Consider the following 24,820-nt stretch of genomic DNA (forward strand, 5'->3'; position numbering starts at 1 on the left):
ACCGAGTTTGAGAACCTGTGATGTAGAGAGAACAAAAGGGGGAAGGAGGGGGAGAGGCCTGCTGCTCACAAGACTTTACAACCTAGAAGGAACATGGGGGGTCATTCCGAGTTGTTCGCTCGCAAGCTGCTTTTAGCAGCTTTGCACACGCTAAGCCGCCGCCTACTGGGAGTGAATCTTAGCATATTAAAATTGCGAACGAAAGATTTGCAATAATGCGAAAAGACTTCTCTGTGCAGTTTCTGAGTAGCTCGAGACTTACTCTGCCAGTGCGATCAGTTTAGTGCTTGTCGTTCCTGGTTTGACATCACAAACACACCCAGCGTTCGCCCAGACACTCCTCCGTTTCTCCAGCTACTCCCGCGTTTTTCCCAGAAACGGTAGCGTTTTTTCACACACACCCATAAAACGGCCCGTTTCCGCCCAGAAACACCCACTTCCTGTCAATCACATTACGATCACCAGAACGAAGAAAAAACCTTGTAATGCCGTGAGTAAAATACCAAACTGCAAAGCAAATTTACTTGGCGCAGTCGCACTGCGGACATTGCACATGCGCATTAGCGACTAATCGCTCCGTTGCGACAAAAAAATACAGAGCGAACAACTCGGAATGACCCCCATGGTTGGATACAATAGTATCTATTAATGCTGCGGGTCATTCAGATGAGGTTGTACCTGAGATCATCAGCGCAAGTTACCGATTTTTGCCACTTTGCGCATGCGCAGGACTCATTCTGTGCGTGCGTGAACAAGTCCCACAGTATAGGACGCAGGCCGGCATCAGACTGTCAGAAGGTCTGATGTTGTTTCGGGGTGGGGAGAGGGCAGAGACTGACTCCGTTTAGATAAATCATTGGCGTGTCAGCACCTTTCAAGGGTCGGGAAAAGGCTATGGATTTCCATCGCGGGACAAAGATTTCCTGACCTCTGCGACGGGTGGCTTGCGCAGCACTGTAGGTGCCGTAAACTGCCCGATGGTTGGTGTTTTGATCTGATTCTGCTTTCTAGGACACATCTCAAATCACTAGTGCAGCAGGTGGTGTCCGCATGTAATAGGCTCCTCCTGCTGCGTCACCATACAGTGATATCAAAAGCAGCAGTGATAGCTAATCCAATTGCACCTGAATGACCCGCACTATTGCCATTACTTTCCTTACCATCCTTCATTACCCCAATCCACATGCTGTTATATTTATTATTTACCAACCTACAGTCATCTTTCCCCCCTTAAATCCTAATACCCATCCAGGACTGTACATCCCCAGCATATCATATTCTGGAAAGAGTGTATTAGCTGTATAGCATGTATATAAACATATATGCTGTAGATTTAAAACATCTAGGAAGCAGCTTGCATTTGAACTAGTGTCCCTGTTTTGTATGTACAGTACTACAACTTCCATTACGCACTGCTGTTGTTCCACAAAAACTACATACACCAGCATGCACAAGAAAATTAAAGGACAGCAAGCCCTTAATGCAGAAATGAAATCGAAAGGATTATTAAGGACTAATATGGGTTAAAAAGATCTTGCTTTTGAAGCGCGGTCCAGACAAATATTGAGAATATTATGTGTTTCCCTGACCCTGTAACGCGACAATAATAAACATGCCACAGACTACATTTCCCAGAATCCCTTGCACCTTCCAAGGTAATATCCGCGTCACAATCTCCTGGATGGCATCCTCACGCATGCGCATCTAGGAGGTCTCGGAGTGACGGACTACAAGTCCCGTCATGCGCCTGTGCCCTGTGAGAGGCCCAGCGGGGAGGACTCCATGTACCAGCATGCTCCGCGGCACCAAGGGAGAGGGGGCGGTGCCAGCGGCGGGCGGAGGCGGCTCAGAGACACTCCGCGCAGAGACTCGGAGGAGGCGGAGAGGGGAGAGCGGCACCAATACCGGGAATATACCGGATAGACCGCGGCCACAGCGCCAGAAAAACGCATACACACAGGGGGGAGGCGGTGCAAGCACGGACAGAGAGCCCGGCGTATCGCAGCGAGGCTGGCCGAAGTCACCTGGGAGATACCTGGAGACGGAAGCGAGGACGCAGCCAGGGGGAACCGGAGCACGCCGGGGTGTCACAGCCGAACCACCAACGCCTGGAGAGTCCAAAGGGCACCGGTGACTGCCTCCCATCTCTCTCCCCGGGGAACGACCGCTTTCCAAGGGCCCCGGGGCTGCACGGCCCCGTGATGATGTGACCATGCTGAGCGTGCCCGGACCTGGAGAAGCTATGAGCGGCCGAGAGCAGCCGGAGCCGGCAGGGAGCGGTCAGTGTGGGCACCGGGCGTAGCGACACGTCCTACTGGGAGGGTGGGGGCTCAGCCAGTGCCAGGGGGTTATCTCGGGGCATGTGGTGTGCACGCCGGGGGGCACCGGACACTGTAGCCGGGATGTGCAGGCACCGCAGGTATCTCCATGGCTGACAATTGCCTGGCGTCACCTCTATTTTCTTGAAATCGATTATAAATACCCACAGTAGGCTGCAGAGTGTGGAAGGAGGATTAATTCTCAGGGGGTCCAATTTGAGACAGTCTTCTGCACTATATATACCCCGGGGGCTGTCTCATCCAGAATGGATATACACACAGCAGCCGTCTCTTATTTCCTCCGAGTCCCCTCTACTCCAATTCCCCCCTCTGTGCCTGTCTCTCTCCTACACCCTTGTGACTAGTTTAAATATCTCCTAATCTGGATTGTTGTCCCTATGTCATTTTAGCTGCTGTCCCTCTTATCGTGTCGTCTTTTTTCCTGTCCTGATCTGTCCCTGCATGTCTGCTGGTAATAGCAACCTTCTGTGACTGTCTAATATAGAATGGTCTCTGCAGATAGGCATGTGTCTGTCCACGACTTCAGCTCATGTTTCTGACTGTGCCTCAGCTCTCCTTTTGACACTACAGCAATGTTTAGTGTGTAGGCCTCTCTCCATGTTAGTCTGTCTTTTTAGATCACTGTACGTCTAACCTGCATGTCTTTCTGCATTTGTTTTTTTTTTACTTTTGGTGGACTCTGCTTATTTACCTTGCGTCTTTGTTGATATGTTTAGTGTATATTCCTGTAAATATGCATACCTATAGTTCTGTATCTGCAAACTTGCTGTCATCACTTCCAGTCTCCCTTCCCCTCTGTACATGAGCTGCTTAGTTGCCCTGTCTCTCTGTAATCTCCTTGCTGTCACTTGTAAAATGCCCCTTCTTTGTAATCTGCTGAAAACTGCAATCTCTTTCCTGTTAACCATATTCACCTTCCACATAGTCATCACCTTCATATCTGTTTATTGCTGTGGTTATATTTTACTTATGCACCTAAAAGGAAGGCTGACACCATTTTCTCCAACTCTTATCTCCCATCCCTACCCCCTCTCTTCTAATTAAAAAGGTGCCATTATACCCTCACAGAGGTGGAGGAGGGGCGCTGGGTCAGGGGACATATGTCCCAGCTCAGGTGACATTCATTGTCTGAGTGCCTCTCGTTTCTCCCTTTGCTTTTAACCCTTCTGGTACTACAAAACTTGGCAGTAGAGAACATGGTCAGCCAGTGTTTTTTTTTTTTTTTTTTTTTTTTTTTGCCTTTCTCCTTTTTATTATCGCATAGTACTAAAGTGAGTTTTCTAAAATTATCTACTAGGTTAAAATTAATTGGTAGTGCATGTTTTTTTTTTTTACTTAAATACTGCTAGACTACTGTAGGACAGTAAAATATGCATGTGTGGTCTGTTGCTTTGTACTATGTAAAAGTCACCTATTAAAGAGTTATGTACATCAATTTAATGAATGACATATCTAATCATTATTAGCAAAACAAAATCCATGATTTTAATGTAGCAATGAATACACTCTTCCTTTCTCATGGCATGTACTATTTATTATTTTTTGTGTGTATTATATAAATGTCTGTGCCCTAAGCAAAAACAATGATGGGCTTTGCAGCCAATCAGTGTGGAGGGGAGGTGCCTGGGAAAATATCACACTCATATATACATATTTACATTTACACAGTCCAGAGGAGCTTGAGGTGGCTGAAAGAAGGGAACAGGGTAAGTTAGACTTAAGTGTATGGGCGTCTGTATGTTATTTTAATTTATTACAGCCGTCTAACTTATATCTTGTATCCTTTTTATTTTTACGTAGTGGGGCTATTTGTGCTCTTGTATCATTGTAAGGTTCTAGAATTTTGACCGTGCAGTATACATTTTTACCAGAGTTTATTTTTCTTATATCGAGATTTATTTGGCTTTATTTTATTCTTTTCATGTAGTACGCAATATGGATGTATGTTGCTGATATATATAAGCAACAATAAAAACTGAATGGCCCAATTATTTTCTGCTAGGAGGTTGCATGTTTATAGCCACTGTTTAAAAAATAAATAAATACAAAAATAAATAAATAAATATATTTTTTATTTATTTATTATTACTTGATTCGTCTTATGCAAGCCCCTGATCTTTCACATAGAAATAATGTAGTTTTTAAATGGATGTCCATATGACCTACATAAGCTTTTCTGTAAACAGCTTGTGTAACATTTATCATATATAAGTATATGAATTTAGTGCTTATCAATAAGATGACTTGAAAACCTTGCTTTTTATATGGTAACGGGAGACTAGTCTTTTTGTTGCAGAGGAGGAATTCGTGGCTGTGTCTATAGTTGCTATGGATTGTAGTTTCATTCCTTTTTAAGATAATTGTTAAAGGACAGCTGTTAAAGTAGTGGTATTTTGGGGAAACCTTTTGTGTCTCCTGTAGAATAAAATTATTGTATTTATGTCAGTGGCCATTCTAGGAATGGGGGTTAGTGCCCAATGGTTTGTACTGCCCTGTACTTGTCTAGGCCACTGTTGGTGAGATGTAGAAACCTTTTTGCTGTTATAGCTTTGAATGGGATTAATGGCTAGACTAGAACATACATAGTACTTGTATGCTCTTCAGTCCATTCCGCAGAAGTTGAAGCCATTGTCCTGATTTGTGCTTTCTCAAGATTTTTCTGCAAATATTTGCTTAGTCTCATGGTTTTAGTTACTAGATGAGTATAGTTGTCTGTAGGTTTTTGTTCCAACCCTCTCATCCCCACCCCAAAGGGGGGAAAAAAATCCCACATTTTTCTAATGGTGCTTTTGTATTTCATTCCCTATGTGTTGTGTGTTTTTTATTTTTTATTTAAGCAAGCTACTAATACTGCCAAGTGTAGTGCATCCTCATAATCTGAAAGTGCACTTATAGGTAATGTTTCCATTATTAGGTTGATAGAGCATCTGTAATAGTAACCTGTGCTCCTTTCATATTTGAATTCTGTATTGTCATAGTGACTGTTGTAATTTCACTACAGCACGTGTCATTGACTAATGGTATATATGTTATATGCATTCCTGTGATTTGATGGGTGATGGCTTAGCAGTGAAGAGAAAAGGGTACATTTTATTGACCTTACTGACATAATGTATATTTCATACTGGAACACAGTTGGTGTAGTGTATGTTTATTGATGGCTTGTTCACACCTCCTCTGTTAACATGCTATTAAGATACTATCAACACCTGAAAACTGCAAAAAAAAATAGTATGAGCAGTTTCTTATGGGCTCGTTCACACCATTGTTCTCTAAGATTTTAAAACAATGCATGACTTATTCCTTGTGCATCAACTTCACTATAGTTTTATGTTAAATATATCCTTGTATATAGTGTTCATTGTTTTATCCATTTTCCCAATGCAAATTTGTAAACAAACACACAGGATAAGTTATTTTCATTTAAATATTATATAAAGCTGGTTTGGGAATTTAATCCTACTTATTTTAGTCCAAATTGAGGAAAAATAAATAATTTTGTTTTGGCACTATGCACGGTGATTACTATGGCTGGGTCCATTGGTTCTAGTTTAACTGTTGTAATATTTGTGTGGAGCATGTGTTCTTTCTGTGTTTTCACTTTTCATGGATGTTGTTTGGTAGGTTTAAACCTGTGTATAAATCAACTAACATTCCTGATTATCCAGGATACTGTCTGTTCTACTCTTTTGAGAAATTGGGGTAATTTATATAAAATATTGACTCACCTGCTACTTATTGATTACATACATGAACTGTATGTAACAAATCCTTTTTCAGTTCTGTTTTTCCAGTGATTTCCATTGGAAACATTAGAACAGCATAGGAGCTGGTATTATACTCTCCATAATATTTTAATTTTATAACATACTACTGTACATGAAAAGAACATACTCCACGTGGTATAATCCTTCCACACAAGTCAGGTGGCTTTTAATGGAGCCAGTTTACAAACAGAAGACTATAGGACAAAATATTATTAGCGATTATTGACAGGTAAATAATACATTTATAGAAATTATTCTTTTGTATTTTTTTTTTCAAATTAATCTGCACAATTTTAATTCTAATTTATTGAAATCCCTTCCTTGCCAAATGTTAGTACTGATCTGTTGAACCTTTTTTTATTTTCTCTAACATAAAATAGCATTTTTCTTTGTAGCTCCATCCCAGAGTCGGTGACTTTACTGGGTCAGCATAGTGTCAAACTGTTGGTTTTGAGTATGTCCATGTATTTACACCAATAGAGTGTTTGCTTTGGATGGTTGAGAAGAGAACCAGTAAACCTGCTACCTTATTTCAGTAATGTCTGTTTATTCTGTTTCAAGTGTGGGCCTGTTAAACCTTTTTGCAATACTTTGCAAGCACCTATTGATGGGTTTGATTACTTGAACATTAATATGAAAATATCTGTGATAGCGTGCCTTGCCCTTGCTTTATCCATAAAGAGAAGGGAAAAAAATCATGTTATTCAGCTTCTCAATCAATAAAAACAACAATGACTGTAAAGTTTGCATTTCCTTCAGTGTCCAGACAATGACTGCTGTTAAAAACAGTTGGTTAATTAGTTCAGCACTAATTGTAGGGGGTGCTATCACAGATATTCTGTAAAACTCTACTCAGAATAACATCTCCAAAGCTGGTTACAGTGACCATGAGGTTAATCATTAATGGAGGACAAGCATGTAGAGTGTGTTCCTCTGCCCACCTGTCATTGTGGCTATCATGAGTTTTCTACTTGTGCATATCATAAGCAAATCTGGAATGGCAGGTGGGTGGTATCTGTATAACTGACAAGTCTAAAAACTCTTCTGTTTTTTTTTTTTTACGTTCAAGTACATGTTAATTGTATGCGGAGTGTAACTCACTGAAAAGTTAGGTGGAGGAAGGTCAAGAACTTTTGTTGGAATAGTTTCTTTACAATATATCAGAAAAGTGAAAAGAACTTCAAACAATTGGGTAAATTTACTAAGATTGGAGTTCTACTTAAGATGGTATGTTGCCATAGCAACCAATCAGATTCCAGGTATTATCTTCTAGAAGGTGCTAGAGAAATGAGGAGTTGAATCTGATTGGTTGCTATGGGCAACATCCCATCTTAAATAGAACTACCATCTTAGTAAATTTACTCCAATGCTTTGGGCTATATTACAGACGCGGCGGCTTTTGCCGGCCGGGAAAAAGACGGATGCCTTTTTCCTGTGTCAGTATTGTAATTAATAATGTAAAGTGTAGGGTGCTGTCACACGGCCCGGCCCGCAGGCGGAAATATCCACTGAAAAGTCCGGCGGCCGGGGCTGTGCCGTCCTTGTAGGCAAAGAACCGTGTGTGTGAGTGGGAGCTTTCACACACAGCGCTTTTTTTTTTTCAAGTCGTGTCTGCTGCTGCGCATGCACACAGCATTAAAACACGGCTCAAAGCCATTGTGTGTGTGTGTGTGTGAAAGACTCAGCCGGATGACAAAAAGCCGGACAAAGTTAGTCCGGCTTTTTGCCATCCGGGCAAAAACGCTGCGTGTGAAACAGCCCTTACATTCCATTTTATGCTTTGGCGTGCAGTACAAAGCTATAATGTTTGTAGTCCATTTGCAGTCTTTTAAGTAAAATAAATACATGGCGGATTGCACACTGTTTGATTCAAACGCAGGGATATAAATGGTTGTATAAAAAAACCCCAAAAAAAAACCCGTAACTGATGTACCAGTTATGGGCTCTACACATACGGTGATGTGCCGCTGAGGTGCCTAACGGTTGATACGGGGGAAGGCATGACGGGTGAAGTGAAGTTTCTTCACTCCCCCCCCCGTCATCCGGCTCCATATCACTGCATGCAAATATGGACGGGATTGTCCATATTGGCATGCATGTATAAGCAACCCGGCACCAACGATGAACGAGCGTGGGGCCGCGCATCATTTATCGTTGGTGCCTTCACACTGAAAGATATGAACGATATCTTGTTCATTATTGAACGAGAGTGTTCATATTTTTCAGTGTTATCGCTTAATGTGTAGGGCCTATTATTCTTTGAGCTTTTGGTGTTTTTGCTTCCTATTCTACTGTAAATTGTCTAAAAAAAAATGTCAGTAAAAGTTTGTAATGGATGGTGAAGGAAAAACCTTTGAGTACTTGTCATGGGTACGATACCCACATATGCTCTATCTGTGTGGAATTTCTATGTTGTCAGACATTTCAAAGTCATACTAGTAAATGAATTGGTGGTTGGCAAATTTAACCTTTGTGTGTCTATCCATATGAAGAGAATATTGATTGTAAGCTTCACTGGTTCAGGGATTGGTTTGATATTCTCTGTGAAGTCCTGCATAGTAAGTTTGTGCTGTATATAAATAACTGTTTTTGTTCTTGAATTTATCATGCTTTTCAGTTGTTTTGTGCGACCAGCCCTGAGGCCGCACTTCGAGTTTCGGGCAGAAATACAAGTAAAAGAATAACTTTAGGGCTGGTCGATTTTGCCGTTCGCACCTTAATTGCAGCGCGCTCACTGCTTACCATGGGAGAAGCTGCTTAGTGCAGTTAATCCTGGGAACTCAAAAAAATCACCCTTCATGAGAATTAATTGAATTGCTCCCAGATGCTTCGATTGGGAGCTAAATTTCCGACCAACAGTTATACTATTCAGTCTTGTGTTAGCTGGTGACAAAAATGAAATATTTATGGGCTTTCAAAGCCGAGGTTGCGGAGACTTGAGTGGGGCTCAGGTACTGGGATAGGGGTGGGGTGGTTCTCAAATCTGGGAGGCGTGGCCATGCTTCCTCTGTATTAAAAAAAAAAAAAAAAAAAAAAGTGCTGCTCTGTACACGGCAAAGGGGGACATTTGTCCTCAGCAGCTGACATGGGTCCCTCAACAAGCCCGGGCCCGAATGTCCAAGGTAAGAAAGAACTATACTTCGTTTTCAATAAATTTGAATGAATTTTCTATTTTATTTTTTAAATATAATTCAAGGGATTTATTTATGAGACGTCTTGTTTAAAACATTGTTTTTTTTGTTTTTTTATATATTGGCCATAATCATGCTGTGAAGTGACGCTTCACAAATAAACCCCCAGATCTCTGGATTAATAATGTACCTCTCCTACCAGTCTGAATATATATAAAATAAAGTTTTTTGGGTTTTTTTTGTGTGTGATTTCTTCAATATTCTTTTTGCTATCCCTAATCCTTGCTTTGTCAGCGCTATCAAATATTATGTGAGGCCATGATATTCCGTTCAGGAATGGCCCATCACAACCAGTAACATTGCTAGCTTTTCCTTACACCCATTGAAGTGCGCAGAAGAAATAGTGATGATGCAGCTGCCAGACGTGCAGAGCCAAGCATTGCTGCAAATGCAAGGCAGTACCTCATGTCTAATTACATTACCCCTCTTTGAGTATTTTATAGCTGGCTATATTGTCTCTTCCCCACTGGACAATATGCAGACCTGAGTTTTGTGTTTCGTTGTAAAACATGTTACCTTTAAGGTTTACATAGCTTAAAGTAGGGAAACCTATATTTATATAGGACATCTTTGTACTATAATTGCATATATGCATCGTGATGCAAGAAGTGTAGGTCTGTCCTCCTGACTACTACCATATATACAGTGTACATGTCGGGGTTGCAAATGCCAGCCAGATTCATAGCTACTCTCTGCTCTGTAAATGAAGAGTTAAATTATAGATACATCCTGGTCAGATAAAGTCTCAATTCTTAATTATGAAGTTCATATCGCGATCTTGCGTAGTCTCCACCAATGGATACTTATTACCCGCTTTTTTTCATGTGTTATCTGCACAGGAAGGGAGAGGTGCCAGCTTAAGCTCAGTTATCAGATCGATGTTAGAGCGCTGTCAGATTTCTCCCCCTCACCTCCCTCCTTGTGCCCTGGAGCTTGTGCTGGTGCTCCCCCCCAACACGCACACTCTGCTACAGCAAGGAACGGTTGGGGGTCAGCGGAAAATATGTGGCAAGGACCTGACAGACAGCAGGCATCAGAGAGTAGGCCGCATCCCAGAGGAGAGGGGGAGGACAGACTGGGCTGATATTCCTGAATAAGGCAGAAGGTTTGGAGGTGGGGGGTTGCATTGGTATAGGGGAGATAGAAAGTAATATGAGAAAAGCGGGAGTTGGTAGGCAGATTGAAACTAGATATATAAGGGGGGGGGGGGGGTGTTAGATGACAGTAATGGAATTAGGAAGACTTTTCATTGACACTGGAATGGGAAAATAAAATATCGCTACTGATATGTCTCTTAGATGTTTTTTTTTTTTTAAAGTTTGTCCATTATCAATGCACTGGAGTGAATTAAAACATGTTTTCGCAATTTGGAGTGATTAATAGTGCTGAACCTAATTGTTTCTGAGAATTTAGCACTGTATGTCATAGCAAGCTTTACAGGCAGTTTTCTGTTAGCATTGGCCATATGCATCCTCTATATAATTTAGTGCAAATAACTAATAATGTCACATTAATATGAAGCTATTCTGTGCCGCTGGAATCCTTTACATTATGTCGTACTTGGTCAATATACAAAGACTAATGCTTCCTAACATCACTTTAGTTTGTGTAAATGCTGCAATTGTCTTGATTAAGACTCCATAAGGTTAGACCAGTAACCTTGAATGACATAATCAAAAGGTAAATATGGTCCCCATGAGAAATGGCCTTTGTTTTTTGTGATGCCTGCATTCGGTTAAATATACCTGTTTCTGTCAAGTGAAGAAATGAAATGCCTTTTTTTAATTTTATTATAACACATCTCAATACTGAATAGAATTTATTAAGCAGTCTACTTTATAAGGTTGTTTGCATATGTTGCTTGTGATCCTTGGAAGTCACAATACACCATGCAACACAAGATGCCTGGCGCAAGTACGAATAGGCTTTCGCTGAGCGTCTTTTTGTCCGAAAATGCATCTTCGTCTGAAACAGATGTGACAAACTGCTTCACGAGATTGCACTGATTAATTTTATATGCAACACTTGTATACAGTATCTGTGTGCAACCTGTCTGAAGTGCTAGGATGCAGCAACCGCTGCTTTTTTCCACGCCTAGCTATGTTGTGCTTTTGTATACAGATATATATGTATATATATATATATGTATATATATATGTATATGTGTGTATGTATATGTGTGTGTGTATATATATATATAATATATATATATTTCTCTGACGTCCTAGTGGATGCTGGGGACTCCGAAAGGACCATGGGGAATAGCGGCTCCGCAGGAGACTGGGCACAAAAGTAAAAGCTTTAAGACTACCTGGTGTGCACTGGCTCCTCCCCCTATGACCCTCCTCCAAGCCTCAGTTAGATTTTTGTGCCCGAACGAGAAGGGTGCAGTCTAGGTGGCTATTCTGAGCTGCTTAGAAAAAAGTTTAGTTTTAGGTTTTTTATTTTCAGTGAGACCTGCTGGCAACAGGCTCACTGCATCGAGGGACTAAGGGGAGAAGAAGCGAACTCACCTGCGTGCAGAGTGGATTGGGCTTCTTAGGCTACTGGACATTAGCTCCAGAGAGACGATCACAGGCCCAGCCATGGATGGGTCCCAGAGCCGCGCCGCCGTCCCCCTTACAGAGCCAGAAGAGCAGAAGAGGTCCGGAAAAATCGGCGGCAGAAGACGTCCTGTCTTCAATAAGGTAGCGCACAGCACCGCAGCTGTGCGCCATTGCTCTCAGCACACTTCACACTCCGGTCACTGAGGGTGCAGGGCGCTGGGTGGGGGCGCCCTGAGACGCAATATAAACACCTTAGGGGGCAAAAAATGCATCACATATAGCTCCTGGGCTATATGGATGCATTTAACTCATGCCTGTTTTTCCATAAAAAAGCGGGAGAACGGCCGCCGAGAAGGGGGCGGAGCCTATCTCCTCAGCACACTGGCGCCATTTTTCCTCACAGCTCCGTTGGAGGGAAGCTCCCTGACTCTCCCCTGCAGTCCTGCACTACAGAAACAGGGTAAAACAAGAGAGGGGGGGGCACTAATTTGGCAGATAAATCTATACAGCAGCTATATAAGGGAAAAACACTTATATAAGGTTATCCCTGTATATATATAGCGCTCTGGTGTGTGCTGGCAAACTCTCCCTCTGTCTCCCCAAAGGGCTAGTGGGGTCCTGTCCTCTATCAGAGCATTCCCTGTGTGTGTGCTGTGTGTCGGTACGTTGTGTCGACATGTATGAGGAGGAAAATGGTATGGAGGCGGAGCAATTGCCTGTATTAGTGATGTCACCCCCTAGGGAGTCGACACCTGACTGGATGGTCTTATGGAAGGAATTACGTGATAGTGTCAGCACTTTACAAAAGACTGTTGACGACATGAGACAGCCGGCAAATCAGTTAATACCTGTACAGGCGTCTCAAACACCGTCAGGGGCTCTAAAGCGCCCGTTACCTCAGGTGGTCGACACAGACCCAGACACGGACACTGACTCCAGTGTCGACGGTGAGGAAACAAACGTATTTTCCAGTAGGGCCACACGTTACATGATCACGGCAATGAAGGAGGTTTTGAACATTTCTGATACTACAAGTACCACAAAAAAGGGTATTATGTGGGGTGTGAAAAAACTACCCGTAGTTTTTCCTGAATCAGATGAATTAAATGAGGTGTGTGATGAAGCGTGGGTTTCCCCCGATAAAAAACTGCTAATTTCTAAAAAATTATTGGCATTATACCCTTTCCCGCCAGAGGTTAGGGCGCGTTGGGAAACACCCCCTAGGGTAGATAAGGCGCTCACACGCTTATCAAAACAAGTGGCGTTACCGTCTCCTGATACAGCCGCCCTCAAGGAACCAGCTGATAGGAAGCTGGAAAATATCCTAAAAAGTATATACACACATACTGGTATTATACTGCGACCAGCAATCGCCTCAGCCTGGATGTGCAGTGCTGGGGTGGCTTGGTCGGATTCCCTGACTGAAAATATTGATACACTGGACAGGGACAATATATTATTGACTATAGAGCATTTAAAGGATGCATTTCTATATATGAGAGATGCACAGAGGGATATTTGCACTCTGGCATCAAGAGTAAGTGCGCTGTCCATTTCTGCCAGAAGAGGGTTATGGACGCGACAGTGGTCAGGTGATGCGGATTCCAAACGGCATATGGAAGTATTGCCGTATAAAGGGGAGGAGTTATTTGGGGTCGGTCTATCGGACCTGGTGGCCACGGCAACGGCTGGGAAATCCACCTTTTTACCCCAGGTCACCTCTCAGCAGAAAAAGACACCGTCTTTTCAGGCTCAGTCCTTTCGTCCCCATAAGGGCAAGCGGGCAAAAGGCCACTCGTATCTGCCCCGGGGCAGAGGAAGGGGAAAAAGACTGCAGCAGACAGCCTCTTCCCAGGAACAGAAGCCCTCCCCCGCTTCTGCCAAGTCCTCAGCATGACGCTGGGGCCTTACAAGCGGACTCGGGCACGGTGGGGGCCCGTCTCAAGAATTTCAGCGCGCAGTGGGCTCACTCGCAAGTGGACCCCTGGATCCTGCAGGTAGTATCTCAGGGGTACAAATTGGAATTCGAGACGTCTCCCCCTCGCCGGTTCCTGAAGTCTGCTTTACCAACGTCTCCCCCCGACAGGGAGGCGGTATTGGAAGCCATTCACAAGCTGTATTCCCAGCAGGTGATAATCAAGGTACCCCTCCTACAACAGGGAAAGGGGTATTATTCCACGCTGTTTGTGGTACCGAAGCCGGACGGCTCGGTGAGACCTATTTTAAATCTGAAATCCTTGAACACTTACATACAAAGGTTCAAATTCAAGATGGAATCACTCAGAGCAGTGATAGCGAACCTGGAAGAAGGGGACTATATGGTGTCTCTGGACATCAAGGATGCTTACCTCCATGTCCCAATTTGCCCTTCTCACCAAGGGTACCTCAGGTTTGTGGTACAGAACTGTCACTATCAGTTTCAGACGCTGCCGTTTGGATTGTCCACGGCACCCCGGGTCTTTACCAAGGTAATGGCCGAAATGATGATTCTTCTTCGAAAAAAAAGGCATCTTAATTATCCCTTACTTGGACGATCTCCTGATAAGGGCAAGGTCCAGAGAACAGTTAGAGGTCGGAGTAGCACTATCTCAAGTAGTACTACGACAGCACGGATGGATTCTAAATATTCCAAAATCGCAGCTGATTCCGACGACACGTCTGCTGTTCCTAGGGATGATTCTGGACACAGTACAGAAAAAGGTGTTTCTCCCGGAGGAGAAAGCCAGGGAGTTATCCGACCTAGTCAGGAACCTCCTAAAACCAGGCCAAGTGTCAGTGCATCAATGCACAAGGGTCCTGGGAAAAATGGTGGCTTCTTACGAAGCGATTCCATTCGGCAGATTCCACGCAAGAACTTTTCAGTGGGATCTGCTGGACAAATGGTCCGGATCGCATCTTCAAATGCATCAGCGGATAACCCTGTCTCCAAGGACAAGGGTGTCTCTCCTGTGGTGGTTGCAGAGTGCTCATCTTCTAGAGGGCCGCAGATTCGGCATTCAGGACTGGGTCCTGGTGACCACGGATGCCAGCCTGAGAGGCTGGGGAGCAGTCACACAGGGAAGAAATTTCCAGGGCTTGTGGTCAAGCATGGAAACGTCACTTCACATAAATATCCTGGAACTAAGGGCCATTTACAATGCCCTAAGTCAGGCAAGGCCTCTGCTTCAGGGTCAGCCGGTGCTGATCCAGTCGGACAACATCACGGCAGTCGCCCACGTAAACAGACAGGGCGGCACAAGAAGCAGGAGGGCAATGACGGAAGTTGCAAGGATTCTTCGCTGGGCGGAAAATCATGTGATAGCACTGTCAGCAGTGTTCATTCCGGGAGTGGACAACTGGGAAGCAGACTTCCTCAGCAGACACGATCTCCACCCGGGGGAGTGGGGACTACACCCAGAAGTCTTCCACATGATTGTGAACCGTTGGGAAAAACCAAAGGTGGACATGATGGCGTCCCGCCTCAACAAAAAACTGGACAGATATTGCGCCAGGTCAAGGGACCCTCAGGCAATAGCTGTGGACGCTCTGGTAACACCGTGGGTGTACCAGTCAGTGTATGTGTTCCCTCCTCTGCCTCTCATACCCAAGGTACTGAGAATCATAAGAAGGAGAGGAGTAAGGACTATACTCGTGGCTCCGGATTGGCCAAGAAGGACTTGGTACCCGGAACTTCAAGAGATGCTCACGGAAGACCCGTGGCCTCTACCTCTAAGAAAGGACCTGCTCCAGCAGGGACCATGTCTGTTCCAAGACTTACCGCGGCTGCGTTTGACGGCATGGCGGTTGAACGCCGGATCCTGAAGGAAAAAGGCATTCCGGATGAAGTCATCCCTACCCTGATCAAAGCCAGGAAGGATGTAACTGTGCAACATTATCACCGTATTTGGCGTAAATATGTTGCGTGGTGTGAGGCCAGGAAGGCCCCTACAGAGGAATTTCAACTGGGTCGTTTCCTGCATTTCCTGCAAACAGGACTGTCTATGGGCCTAAAATTAGGGTCCATTAAGGTTCAAATTTCGGCCCTGTCAATATTCTTCCAAAAAGAACTAGCTTCAGTTCCTGAGGTTCAGACGTTTGTCAAGGGGGTACTGCATATACAGCCTCCTTTTGTGCCTCCAGTGGCACCTTGGGATCTCAATGTAGTTTTGGGGTTCCTAAAATCACATTGGTTTGAACCACTCACCACTGTGGACTTAAAATATCTCACATGGAAAGTGATAATGCTGTTAGCCCTGGCCTCAGCCAGGCGTGTCTCAGAATTAGCGGCTTTATCCTATAAAAGCCCTTACCTAATTTTTCATACGGACAGGGCAGAATTGAGGACTCGTCCTCAATTTCTCCCTAAGGTGGTTTCAGCATTTCACTTAAACCAGCCTATTGTGGTGCCTGCGGCTACTAGGGACTTGGAGGATTCCAAGTTGCTGGACGTAGTCAGGGCCCTGAAAATATGTTTCCAGGACGGCTGGAGTCAGAAAATCTGACTCGCTGTTTATCCTGTATGCACCCAACAAGCTGGGTGCTCCTGCTTCTAAGCAGACTATTGCTCGTTGGATTTGTAGTACAATTCAGCTTGCACATTCTGTGGCAGGCCTGCCACAGCCAAAATCTGTAAAAGCCCATTCCACACGGAAAGTGGGCTCATCTTGGGCGGCTGCCCGAGGGGTCTCGGCTTTACAACTTTGCCGAGCAGCTACTTGGTCAGGGGCAAACACGTTTGCTAAATTCTACAAATTTGATACCCTGGCTGAGGAGGACCTGGAGTTCTCTCATTCGGTGCTGCAGAGTCATCCGCACTCTCCCGCCCGTTTGGGAGCTTTGGTATAATCCCCATGGTCCTTTCGGAGTCCCCAGCATCCACTAGGACGTCAGAGAAAATAGGAATTTACTTACCGATAATTCTGTTTCTCATAGTCCGTAGTGGATGCTGGGCGCCCATCCCAAGTGCGGATTGTCTGCAATACTTGTACATAGTTATTGTTACAAAAAATCGGGTTATTATTGTTGTGAGCCATCTTTTCAGAGGCTCCTCTGTTATCATGCTGTTAACTGGGTTCAGATCACAAGTTGTACGGTGTGATTGGTGTGGCTGGTATGAGTCTTACTTGGGATTCAAAATCCTTCCTTATTGTGTACGCTCGTCCGGGCACAGTATCCTAACTGAGGCTTGGAGGAGGGTCATAGGGGGAGGAGCCAGTGCACACCAGGTAGTCTTAAAGCTTTTACTTTTGTGCCCAGTCTCCTGCGGAGCCGCTATTCCCCATGGTCCTTTCGGAGTCCCCAGCATCCACTACGGACTATGAGAAATAGAATTATCGGTAAGTAAATTCTCATATATATATATATAAGAATAGCCCGGCACTCCCGTGTACCTCAGTATATTAATTGCTGCGGTGCCCTCCTGGTGGCGAAGACCACTATATGGATTAGTAGAAAGAAGGCGGCACTCAGTCAGACTCTTAATGAAGACTTTGGGTCATTTATTTAGACCATGCTGGCCGACATGTTTCGGGGTGAACCCCCGTTTTCAGGGCCAAATACAGCAAGTGAACAGAACATGTGCATAGACATACATAAATACTAACACCCATTAAACATTAACATACTCACCTGTTCGTCGGCGCCACCGCCAGCCGCACCGCTCCGTTCGCTTCCGCATCATGGGGTGATGACGCGTGGCGTCGCTAAGCGATGACGTGCCGGAGGCCCCAGGCGAACAGGGGAGTAACCATAGCAACCGCCAAGGGCGTCCCAAAGGCGCCGCTGCAGCAATCATCCTATGGGCAAAAAACAAAACCACAGTGAAACATTAAACGTTAAAAGATGCATTGAAAGTGGAAGCAGAGATAATGTAACACTTCTGGTTAAGGTATAACAAAATGAGAAATAAAGCACACGAAGTGCAAAAACAGTAGCCTAGTATAGATAGTATGCCGGCAGACTACCTCATTATAAATAATACATTTAAAGAAAACATTGGAGACTCATGTTTTCATTTAACCCCCTGGGCGCTAACGTACCCAGAGAGAAAATCCAACGCGTCTCCTTCTGCAATAAACGTCTGCCCCTATCGCCACCTCTAAGGGTAGTGGGGACATGATCGATGAGGATGGCACGTATACTGGCTACCCCATGCTTGGCCTGCAAACAGTGTCGAGCAAAAATAAGAATTTACTTACCGATAATTCTATTTCTCGGAGTCCGTAGTGGATGCTGGGGTTCCTGAAAGGACCATGGGGAATAGCGGCTCCGCAGGAGACAGGGCACAAAAAGTAAAGCTTTTCCAGATCAGGTGGTGTGCACTGGCTCCTCCCCCTATGACCCTCCTCCAGACTCCAGTTAGGTACTGTGCCCGGACGAGCGTACACAATAAGGGAGGATTTTGAATCCCGGGTAAGACTCATACCAGCCACACCAATCACACCGTACAACTTGTGATCTGAACCCAGTTAACAGTATGATAACAGAGGAGCCTCTGAAAGATGGCTCCCTAAACAATAACCCGAATTAGTTAACAATAACTATGTACAAGTATTGCAGATAATCCGCACTTGGGATGGGCGCCCAGCATCCACTACGGACTCCGAGAAATAGAATTATCGGTAAGTAAATTCTTATTTTCTCTATCGTCCTAGTGGATGCTGGGGTTCCTGAAAGGACCATGGGGATTATACCAAAGCTCCCAAACGGGCGGGAGAGTGCGGATGACTCTGCAGCACCGAATGAGAGAACTCCAGGTCCTCTTTTGCCAGGGTATCAAATTTGTAGAATTTTACAAACGTGTTCTCCCCTGACCACGTAGCTGCTCGGCAGAGTTGTAATGCCGAGACCCCTCGGGCAGCCGCCCAAGATGAGCCCACCTTCCTTGTGGAATGGGCCTTAACAGATTTAGGCTGTGGCAGGCCTGCCACAGAATGTGCAAGTTGAATTGTGTTACAAATCCAACGAGCAATCGACTGCTTAGAAGCAGGCGCACCCAACTTGTTGGGTGCATACAGTATAAACAGCGAGTCAGATTTTCTGACTCCAGCCGTCCTTGAAATGTATATTTTTAAAGCTCTGACAACGTCCAACAACTTGGAGTCCTCCAAGTCGCTTGTAGCCGCAGGCACTACAATAGGCTGGTTCAGGTGAAACGCTGATACCACCTTAGGGAGAAAATGCGGACGCGTCCGCAGCTCTGCCCTATCCGAATGGAAAATTAAATAAGGGCTTTTATAAGATAAAGCCGCCAGTTCAGATACTCTCCTGGCGGAAGCCAGGGCCAGTAACATAGTCACTTTCCATGTGAGATATTTCAAATCCACATTTTTTAGTGGTTCAAACCAATGGGATTTGAGGAAATCTAAAACTACATTTAGATCCCACGGTGCCACCGGAGGCACCACAGGAGGCTGTATATGCAGTACTCCTTTGACAAAAGTCTGGACCTCAGGGACTGAGGCCAATTCTTTTTGGAAGAATATTGACAGGGCCGAAATTTGAACCTTAATAGATCCCAATTTGAGACCCATAGACAATCCTGATTGCAGGAAATGTAGGAAACGACCCAGTTGAAATTCCTCCGTCGGAGCACTCCGATCCTCGCACCACGCAACATATTTCCGCCAAATGCGGTGATAATGCTTCGCGGTGACTTCCTTTCTTGCCTTAATCAAGGTAGGAATGACTTCTTCTGGAATGCCTTTTCCTTTTAGGATCTGGCGTTCAAACGCAGCCGCGGTAAGTCTTGAAAGAGGCAGGGACCCTGTTGAAGCAGGTCCCTTCTCAGAGGTAGAGGCCACGGATCGTCCGTGACCATCTCTTGAAGTTCCGGGTACCAAGACCTTCTTGGCCAATCCGGAGCCACTAGTATCGTTCTTACTCCGCTTTGCCGTATGATTCTCAATACCTTTGGTATGAGAGGCAGAGGAGGAAACACATACACCGACTGGTACACCCAAGGTGTTACCAGCGCGTCCACAGCTATTGCCTGCGGATCTCTTGACCTGGCGCAATACCTGTCCAGTTTTTTGTTGAGGCGAGACGCCATCATGTCCACCATTGGTCTTTCCCAACGGTTTATTAGCATGTGGAAAACTTCTGGATGAAGTCCCCACTCTCCCGGGTGAAGATCGTGTCTGCTGAGGAAGTCTGCTTCCCAGTTGTCCACGCCCGGGATGAACACTGCTGACAGTGCTATCACGTGATTCTCCGCCCAGCGAAGGATCCTGGCAGCTTCTGCCATTGCACTCCTGCTTCTTGTGCCGCCCTGTCTGTTTACATGGGCGACTGCCGTGATGTTGTCCGACTGGATCAACACCGGTCTTCCTTGAAGCAGAGGTTCCGCCTGGCTTAGAGCATTGTAGATTGCTCTTAGTTCCAGAATGTTTATGTGAAGAGACTTTTCCAGGCTCGACCACACTCCCTGGAAGTTTCTTCCTTGTGTGACTGCTCCCCAGCCTCTCAGGCTGGCGTCCGTGGTCACCAGGATCCAATCCTGTATGCCGAATCTGCGGCCCTCCAATAGATGAGCCCTCTGCAACCACCACAGAAGAGATACCCTTGTCCTTGGAGACAGGGTTATCCGCAGGTGCATCTGAAGATGCGACCCTGACCATTTGTCCAACAGATCCCTTTGGAAAATTCTTGCATGGAATCTGCCGAATGGAATTGCTTCGTAAGAAGCCACCATTTTTCCCAGGACTCTTGTGCATTGATGTACAGACACCTTTCCTGGTTTTAGGAGGTTCCTGACCAGGTCGGATAACTCCTTGGCTTTTTCCTCGGGAAGAAAAACCTTTTTCTGAACCGTGTCCAGAATCATCCCTAGGAACAGCAGACGAGTTGTCGGCATTAATTGGGATTTTGGAATATTCAGAATCCATCCGTGCTGCTTTAGCACCTCTTGAGATAGTGCTAATCCCATCTCTAGCTGTTCTCTGGACCTTGCCCTTATTAGGAGATCGTCCAAGTATGGGATAATTAATACGCCTTTTCTTCGAAGAAGAATCATCATCTCGGCCATTACCTTTGTAAAGACCCGAGGTGCCGTGGACAAACCAAACGGCAGCGTCTGAAACTGATAGTGACAGTTTTGTACAACGAACCTGAGGTACCCCTGGTGTGAGGGGTAAATTGGAACGTGGAGATACGCATCCTTGATGTCCAAGGATACCATAAAGTCCCCTTCTTCCAGGTTCGCTATCACTGCTCTGAGTGACTCCATCTTGAACTTGAACTTCTTTATGTACAGGTTCAAGGACTTCAGATTTAGAATAGGCCTTACCGAGCCATCCGGCTTCGGTACCACAAATAGAGTGGAATAATACCCCTTCCCTTGTTGTAGAAGAGGTACCTTGACTATCACCTGCTGAGAGTACAGCTTGTGAATGGCTTCCAAAACCGTCTCCCTTTCGGAGGGGGACGTTGGTAAAGCAGACTTCAGGAAACGGCGAGGTGGATCTGTCTCTAATTCCAACCTGTACCCCTGAGATATTATCTGCAGGATCCAGGGATCTACCTGCGAGTGAGCCCACTGCGCGCTGTAATTTTTGAGACGACCGCCCACCGTCCCCGAGTCCGCTTGAGAAGCCCCAGCGTCATGCTGAGGCTTTTGTAGAAGCCGGGGAGGGCTTCTGTTCCTGGGAAGGAGCTGCCTGTTGCTGTCTCTTCCCTCGACCTCTGCCTCGTGGCAGATATGAATAGCCCTTTGCTCTCTTATTTTTAAAGGAACGAAAGGGCTGCGGTTGAAAAGTCGGTGCCTTTTTCTGTTGGGGAGTGACTTGAGGTAGAAAGGTGGATTTCCCGGCTGTAGCCGTGGCCACCAAATCTGATAGACCGACTCCAAATAACTCCTCCCCTTTATACGGCAAAACTTCCATATGCCGTTTTGAATCCGCATCGCCTGTCCACTGTCGCGTCCATAAAGCTCTTCTGGCCGAAATGGACATAGCACTTACCCGTGATGCCAGTGTGCAGATATCCCTCTGTGCATCACGCATATAAAGAAATGCATCCTTTATTTGTTCTAACGACAGTAAAATATTGTCCCTGTCCAGGGTATCAATATTTTCAATCAGGGACTCTGACCAAACTACCCCAGCACTGCACATCCAGGCAGTCGCTATAGCTGGTCGTAGTATAACACCTGCATGTGTGTATATACTTTTTTGGATATTTTCCATCCTCCTATCTGATGGATCTTTAAGTGCGGCCGTCTCAGGAGAGGGTAACGCCACTTGTTTAGATAAGCGTGTTAGCGCCTTGTCCACCCTAGGAGGTGTTTCCCAGCGCTCCCTAACCTCTGGCGGGAAAGGGTATAATGCCAATAATTTCTTTGAAATTATCAGCTTTTTATCAGGGGCAACCCACGCTTCATCACACACGTCATTTAATTCTTCTGATTCAGGAAAAACTATAGGTAGTTTTTTCACACCCCACATAATACCCTGTTTAGTGGTACCTGTAGTATCAGCTAAATGTAACGCCGCCTTCATTGCCAAAATCATATAACGTGTGGCCCTACTGGAAAATACGGTTGATTCGTCACCGTCACCACTGGAATCAGTGCCTGTGTCTGGGTCTGTGTCGACCGACTGAGGCAAAGGGCGTTTCACAGCCCCTGACGGTGTTTGAGGCGCCTGGACAGGCACTAATTGATTGTCCGGCCGCCTCATGTCGTCAAACGACTGCTTAAGCGAGTTGACGCTATCCCGTAATTCCACAAATAAAGGCATCCATTCTGGTGTCGACCCCCTAGGAGGTGACATCCCCATATTTGGCAATTGCTCCGCCTCCACACCAATATCGTCCTCATACATGTCGACACACACGTACCGACACACAGCAGACACACAGGGAATGCTCTACACGAAGACAGGACCCACTAGCCCTTTGGGGAGACAGAGGGAGAGTCTGCCAGCACACACCAAAAAAGCGCTATATATGACAGGGATAGCCTTATAATAAGTGCTCCCTTATAGCTGCTTTATATATATCAAAATATTGCCATTAAATTTGCCCCCCCTCTCTGTTTTACCCTGTTTCTGTAGTGCAGTGCAGGGGAGAGACCTGGGAGCCGTCCTGACCAGCGGAGCTGTGAGAGGAAATGGCGCCGTGTGCTGAGGAGATAGGCCCCGCCCCTTTTTCGGCGGGCTCGTCTCCCGCTATTTTGTGAATCCAGGCAGGGGTTAAATATCTCCATATAGCCTCTGGGGCTATATGTGAGGTATTTTTAGCCTTTTAATAGGTTTTCATTTGCCTCCCAGGGCGCCCCCCCCCAGCGCCCTGCACCCTCAGTGACTGCGTGTGAAGTGTGCTGAGAGGAAAATGGCGCACAGCTGCAGTGCTGTGCGCTACCTTTAGAAGACTGCAGGAGTCTTCAGCCGCCGATTCTGGACCTCTTCTTACTTCAGCATCTGCAAGGGGGCCGGCGGCGCGGCTCCGGTGACCATCCAGGCTGTACCTGTGATCGTCCCTCTGGAGCTGATGTCCAGTAGCCAAGAAGCCAATCCATCCTGCACGCAGGTGAGTTCACTTCTTCTCCCCTCTGTCCCTCGTTGCAGTGATCCTGTTGCCAGCAGGAATCACTGTAAAATAAAAAACCTAAGCTAAACTTTCTCTAAGCAGCTCTTTATGAGAGCCACCTAGAATTGCACCCTTCTCGGCCGGGCACAAAAATCTAACTGGAGTCTGGAGGAGGGTCATAGGGGGAGGAGCCAGTGCACACCACCTGATCTGGAAAAGCTTTACTTTTTGTGCCCTGTCTCCTGCGGAGCCGCTATTCCCCATGGTCCTTTCAGGAACCCCAGCATCCACTAGGACGATAGAGAAAGGCTGATCACTACAGCCTTTTTCAAATGCCTTTTTGATGGCACTGCGATGCAGTGCTATCCTCTCTCTAAATTGCCGTATGGTCTTGCCCACATAGGCAAGACCACACGGACAAGTCAAAACATAGACAACATGTGTGGAGGTACATGTAAGTCTGTGTCGTATCTTCAACTTTTTACCTGAATGCGGATGGTTAAAGGTCATGCCTGAAACTAAGGTATTGCATGTTGCACAACCCAGACACCTGTAACAGCCATCTTTGGCTCTCAAAAAATGCTTGGATTGTTTCTTCGTGTTATACGAAATGTCTAACTTCATAATTTTGTCACCAATATTGCTGCTACGAGTGCAGCTCGGCAAGAGCCTTGTGCCTGCTAGATCCGATAAAGCCTTATCAGTTTGGATAATCGGCCAAAGTTGTTTGGCCTTTTTGATGACCCTGGCTGAGGCTGTGGTATATTTACTTACCCAAGGTAAGCTATCACCTTCACTAGTCTTAACTTTAGGTATCAATGTCTGGGCCCGAGTTAATTTGAGTACTTTACTTTTAGCTAGTTCCAATTGGCCCAAAGGGTAACCTCGCTGTATGAACTTTTCCAACATGCAATTAAGTGCAATCTCAGTCTCCTCCGAGTCAGAGGTAATCCGCCTGACTCTTAGGAACTGTGAGTAGGGGAGTCCCCTGCGGAGGGATAAGGGGTGAAAACTATGATAATTTAGCAAGCTGTTTCTGTCAGTGGGTTTAATATACATTGAAGTGGTAAGCTTACCCTCCATGCACTTAATAGTAACATCCAGGAAGTTAATGTGATCTAAATTAATCTCATATGTAAAGTTAACTGGATGATCACTAGCATTGAACTGCTCTAAAATTACCTCAAGCAGTTCACGGGGCCCCTGCCAAAGGATCAAGAGGTCATCAATATAGCGCCTGTAGTACCACATGTTAGTGGTCACTGCTGGGTCCATGTAGAACATTTGCTTTTCTACTACATACATGCGTTGGCGTACGATGGGGCCACCGCCGACCCCATCGCACAACCTGCAACTTGGAGATAAAAGGTACCGTTGTACAGAAAGTAGTTTCTATGCAAAACTCTATTCAATAACTGCAAGTACAGTCTGAGGTCTGGGCCTACATATTGGTCATTATCTTCCAACAAAAG

The 24,820-nt window shown here is 45.5% G+C and overlaps 1 protein-coding gene across 1 annotated transcript in view; it reads left to right on the forward strand.

Annotated features, from left to right (window-relative positions):
* Nucleotides 1-1,797: 1,797 nt before the first annotated feature.
* The window catches only part of AHDC1 (AT-hook DNA binding motif containing 1), a 230,828-nt gene continuing 207,805 nt past the window's right edge, over nucleotides 1,798-24,820 (forward strand). The window contains exon 1 of the transcript XR_010233253.1: nucleotides 1,798-2,279. The gene's annotated coding sequence lies outside the window, so the exon portion shown is untranslated. The remainder of the gene's footprint in view (nucleotides 2,280-24,820) is intronic.

Source organism: Pseudophryne corroboree, chromosome 2 (genome assembly GCF_028390025.1).
Source record: "Pseudophryne corroboree isolate aPseCor3 chromosome 2, aPseCor3.hap2, whole genome shotgun sequence".
NCBI classification, from domain to species: domain Eukaryota; kingdom Metazoa; phylum Chordata; class Amphibia; order Anura; family Myobatrachidae; genus Pseudophryne; species Pseudophryne corroboree.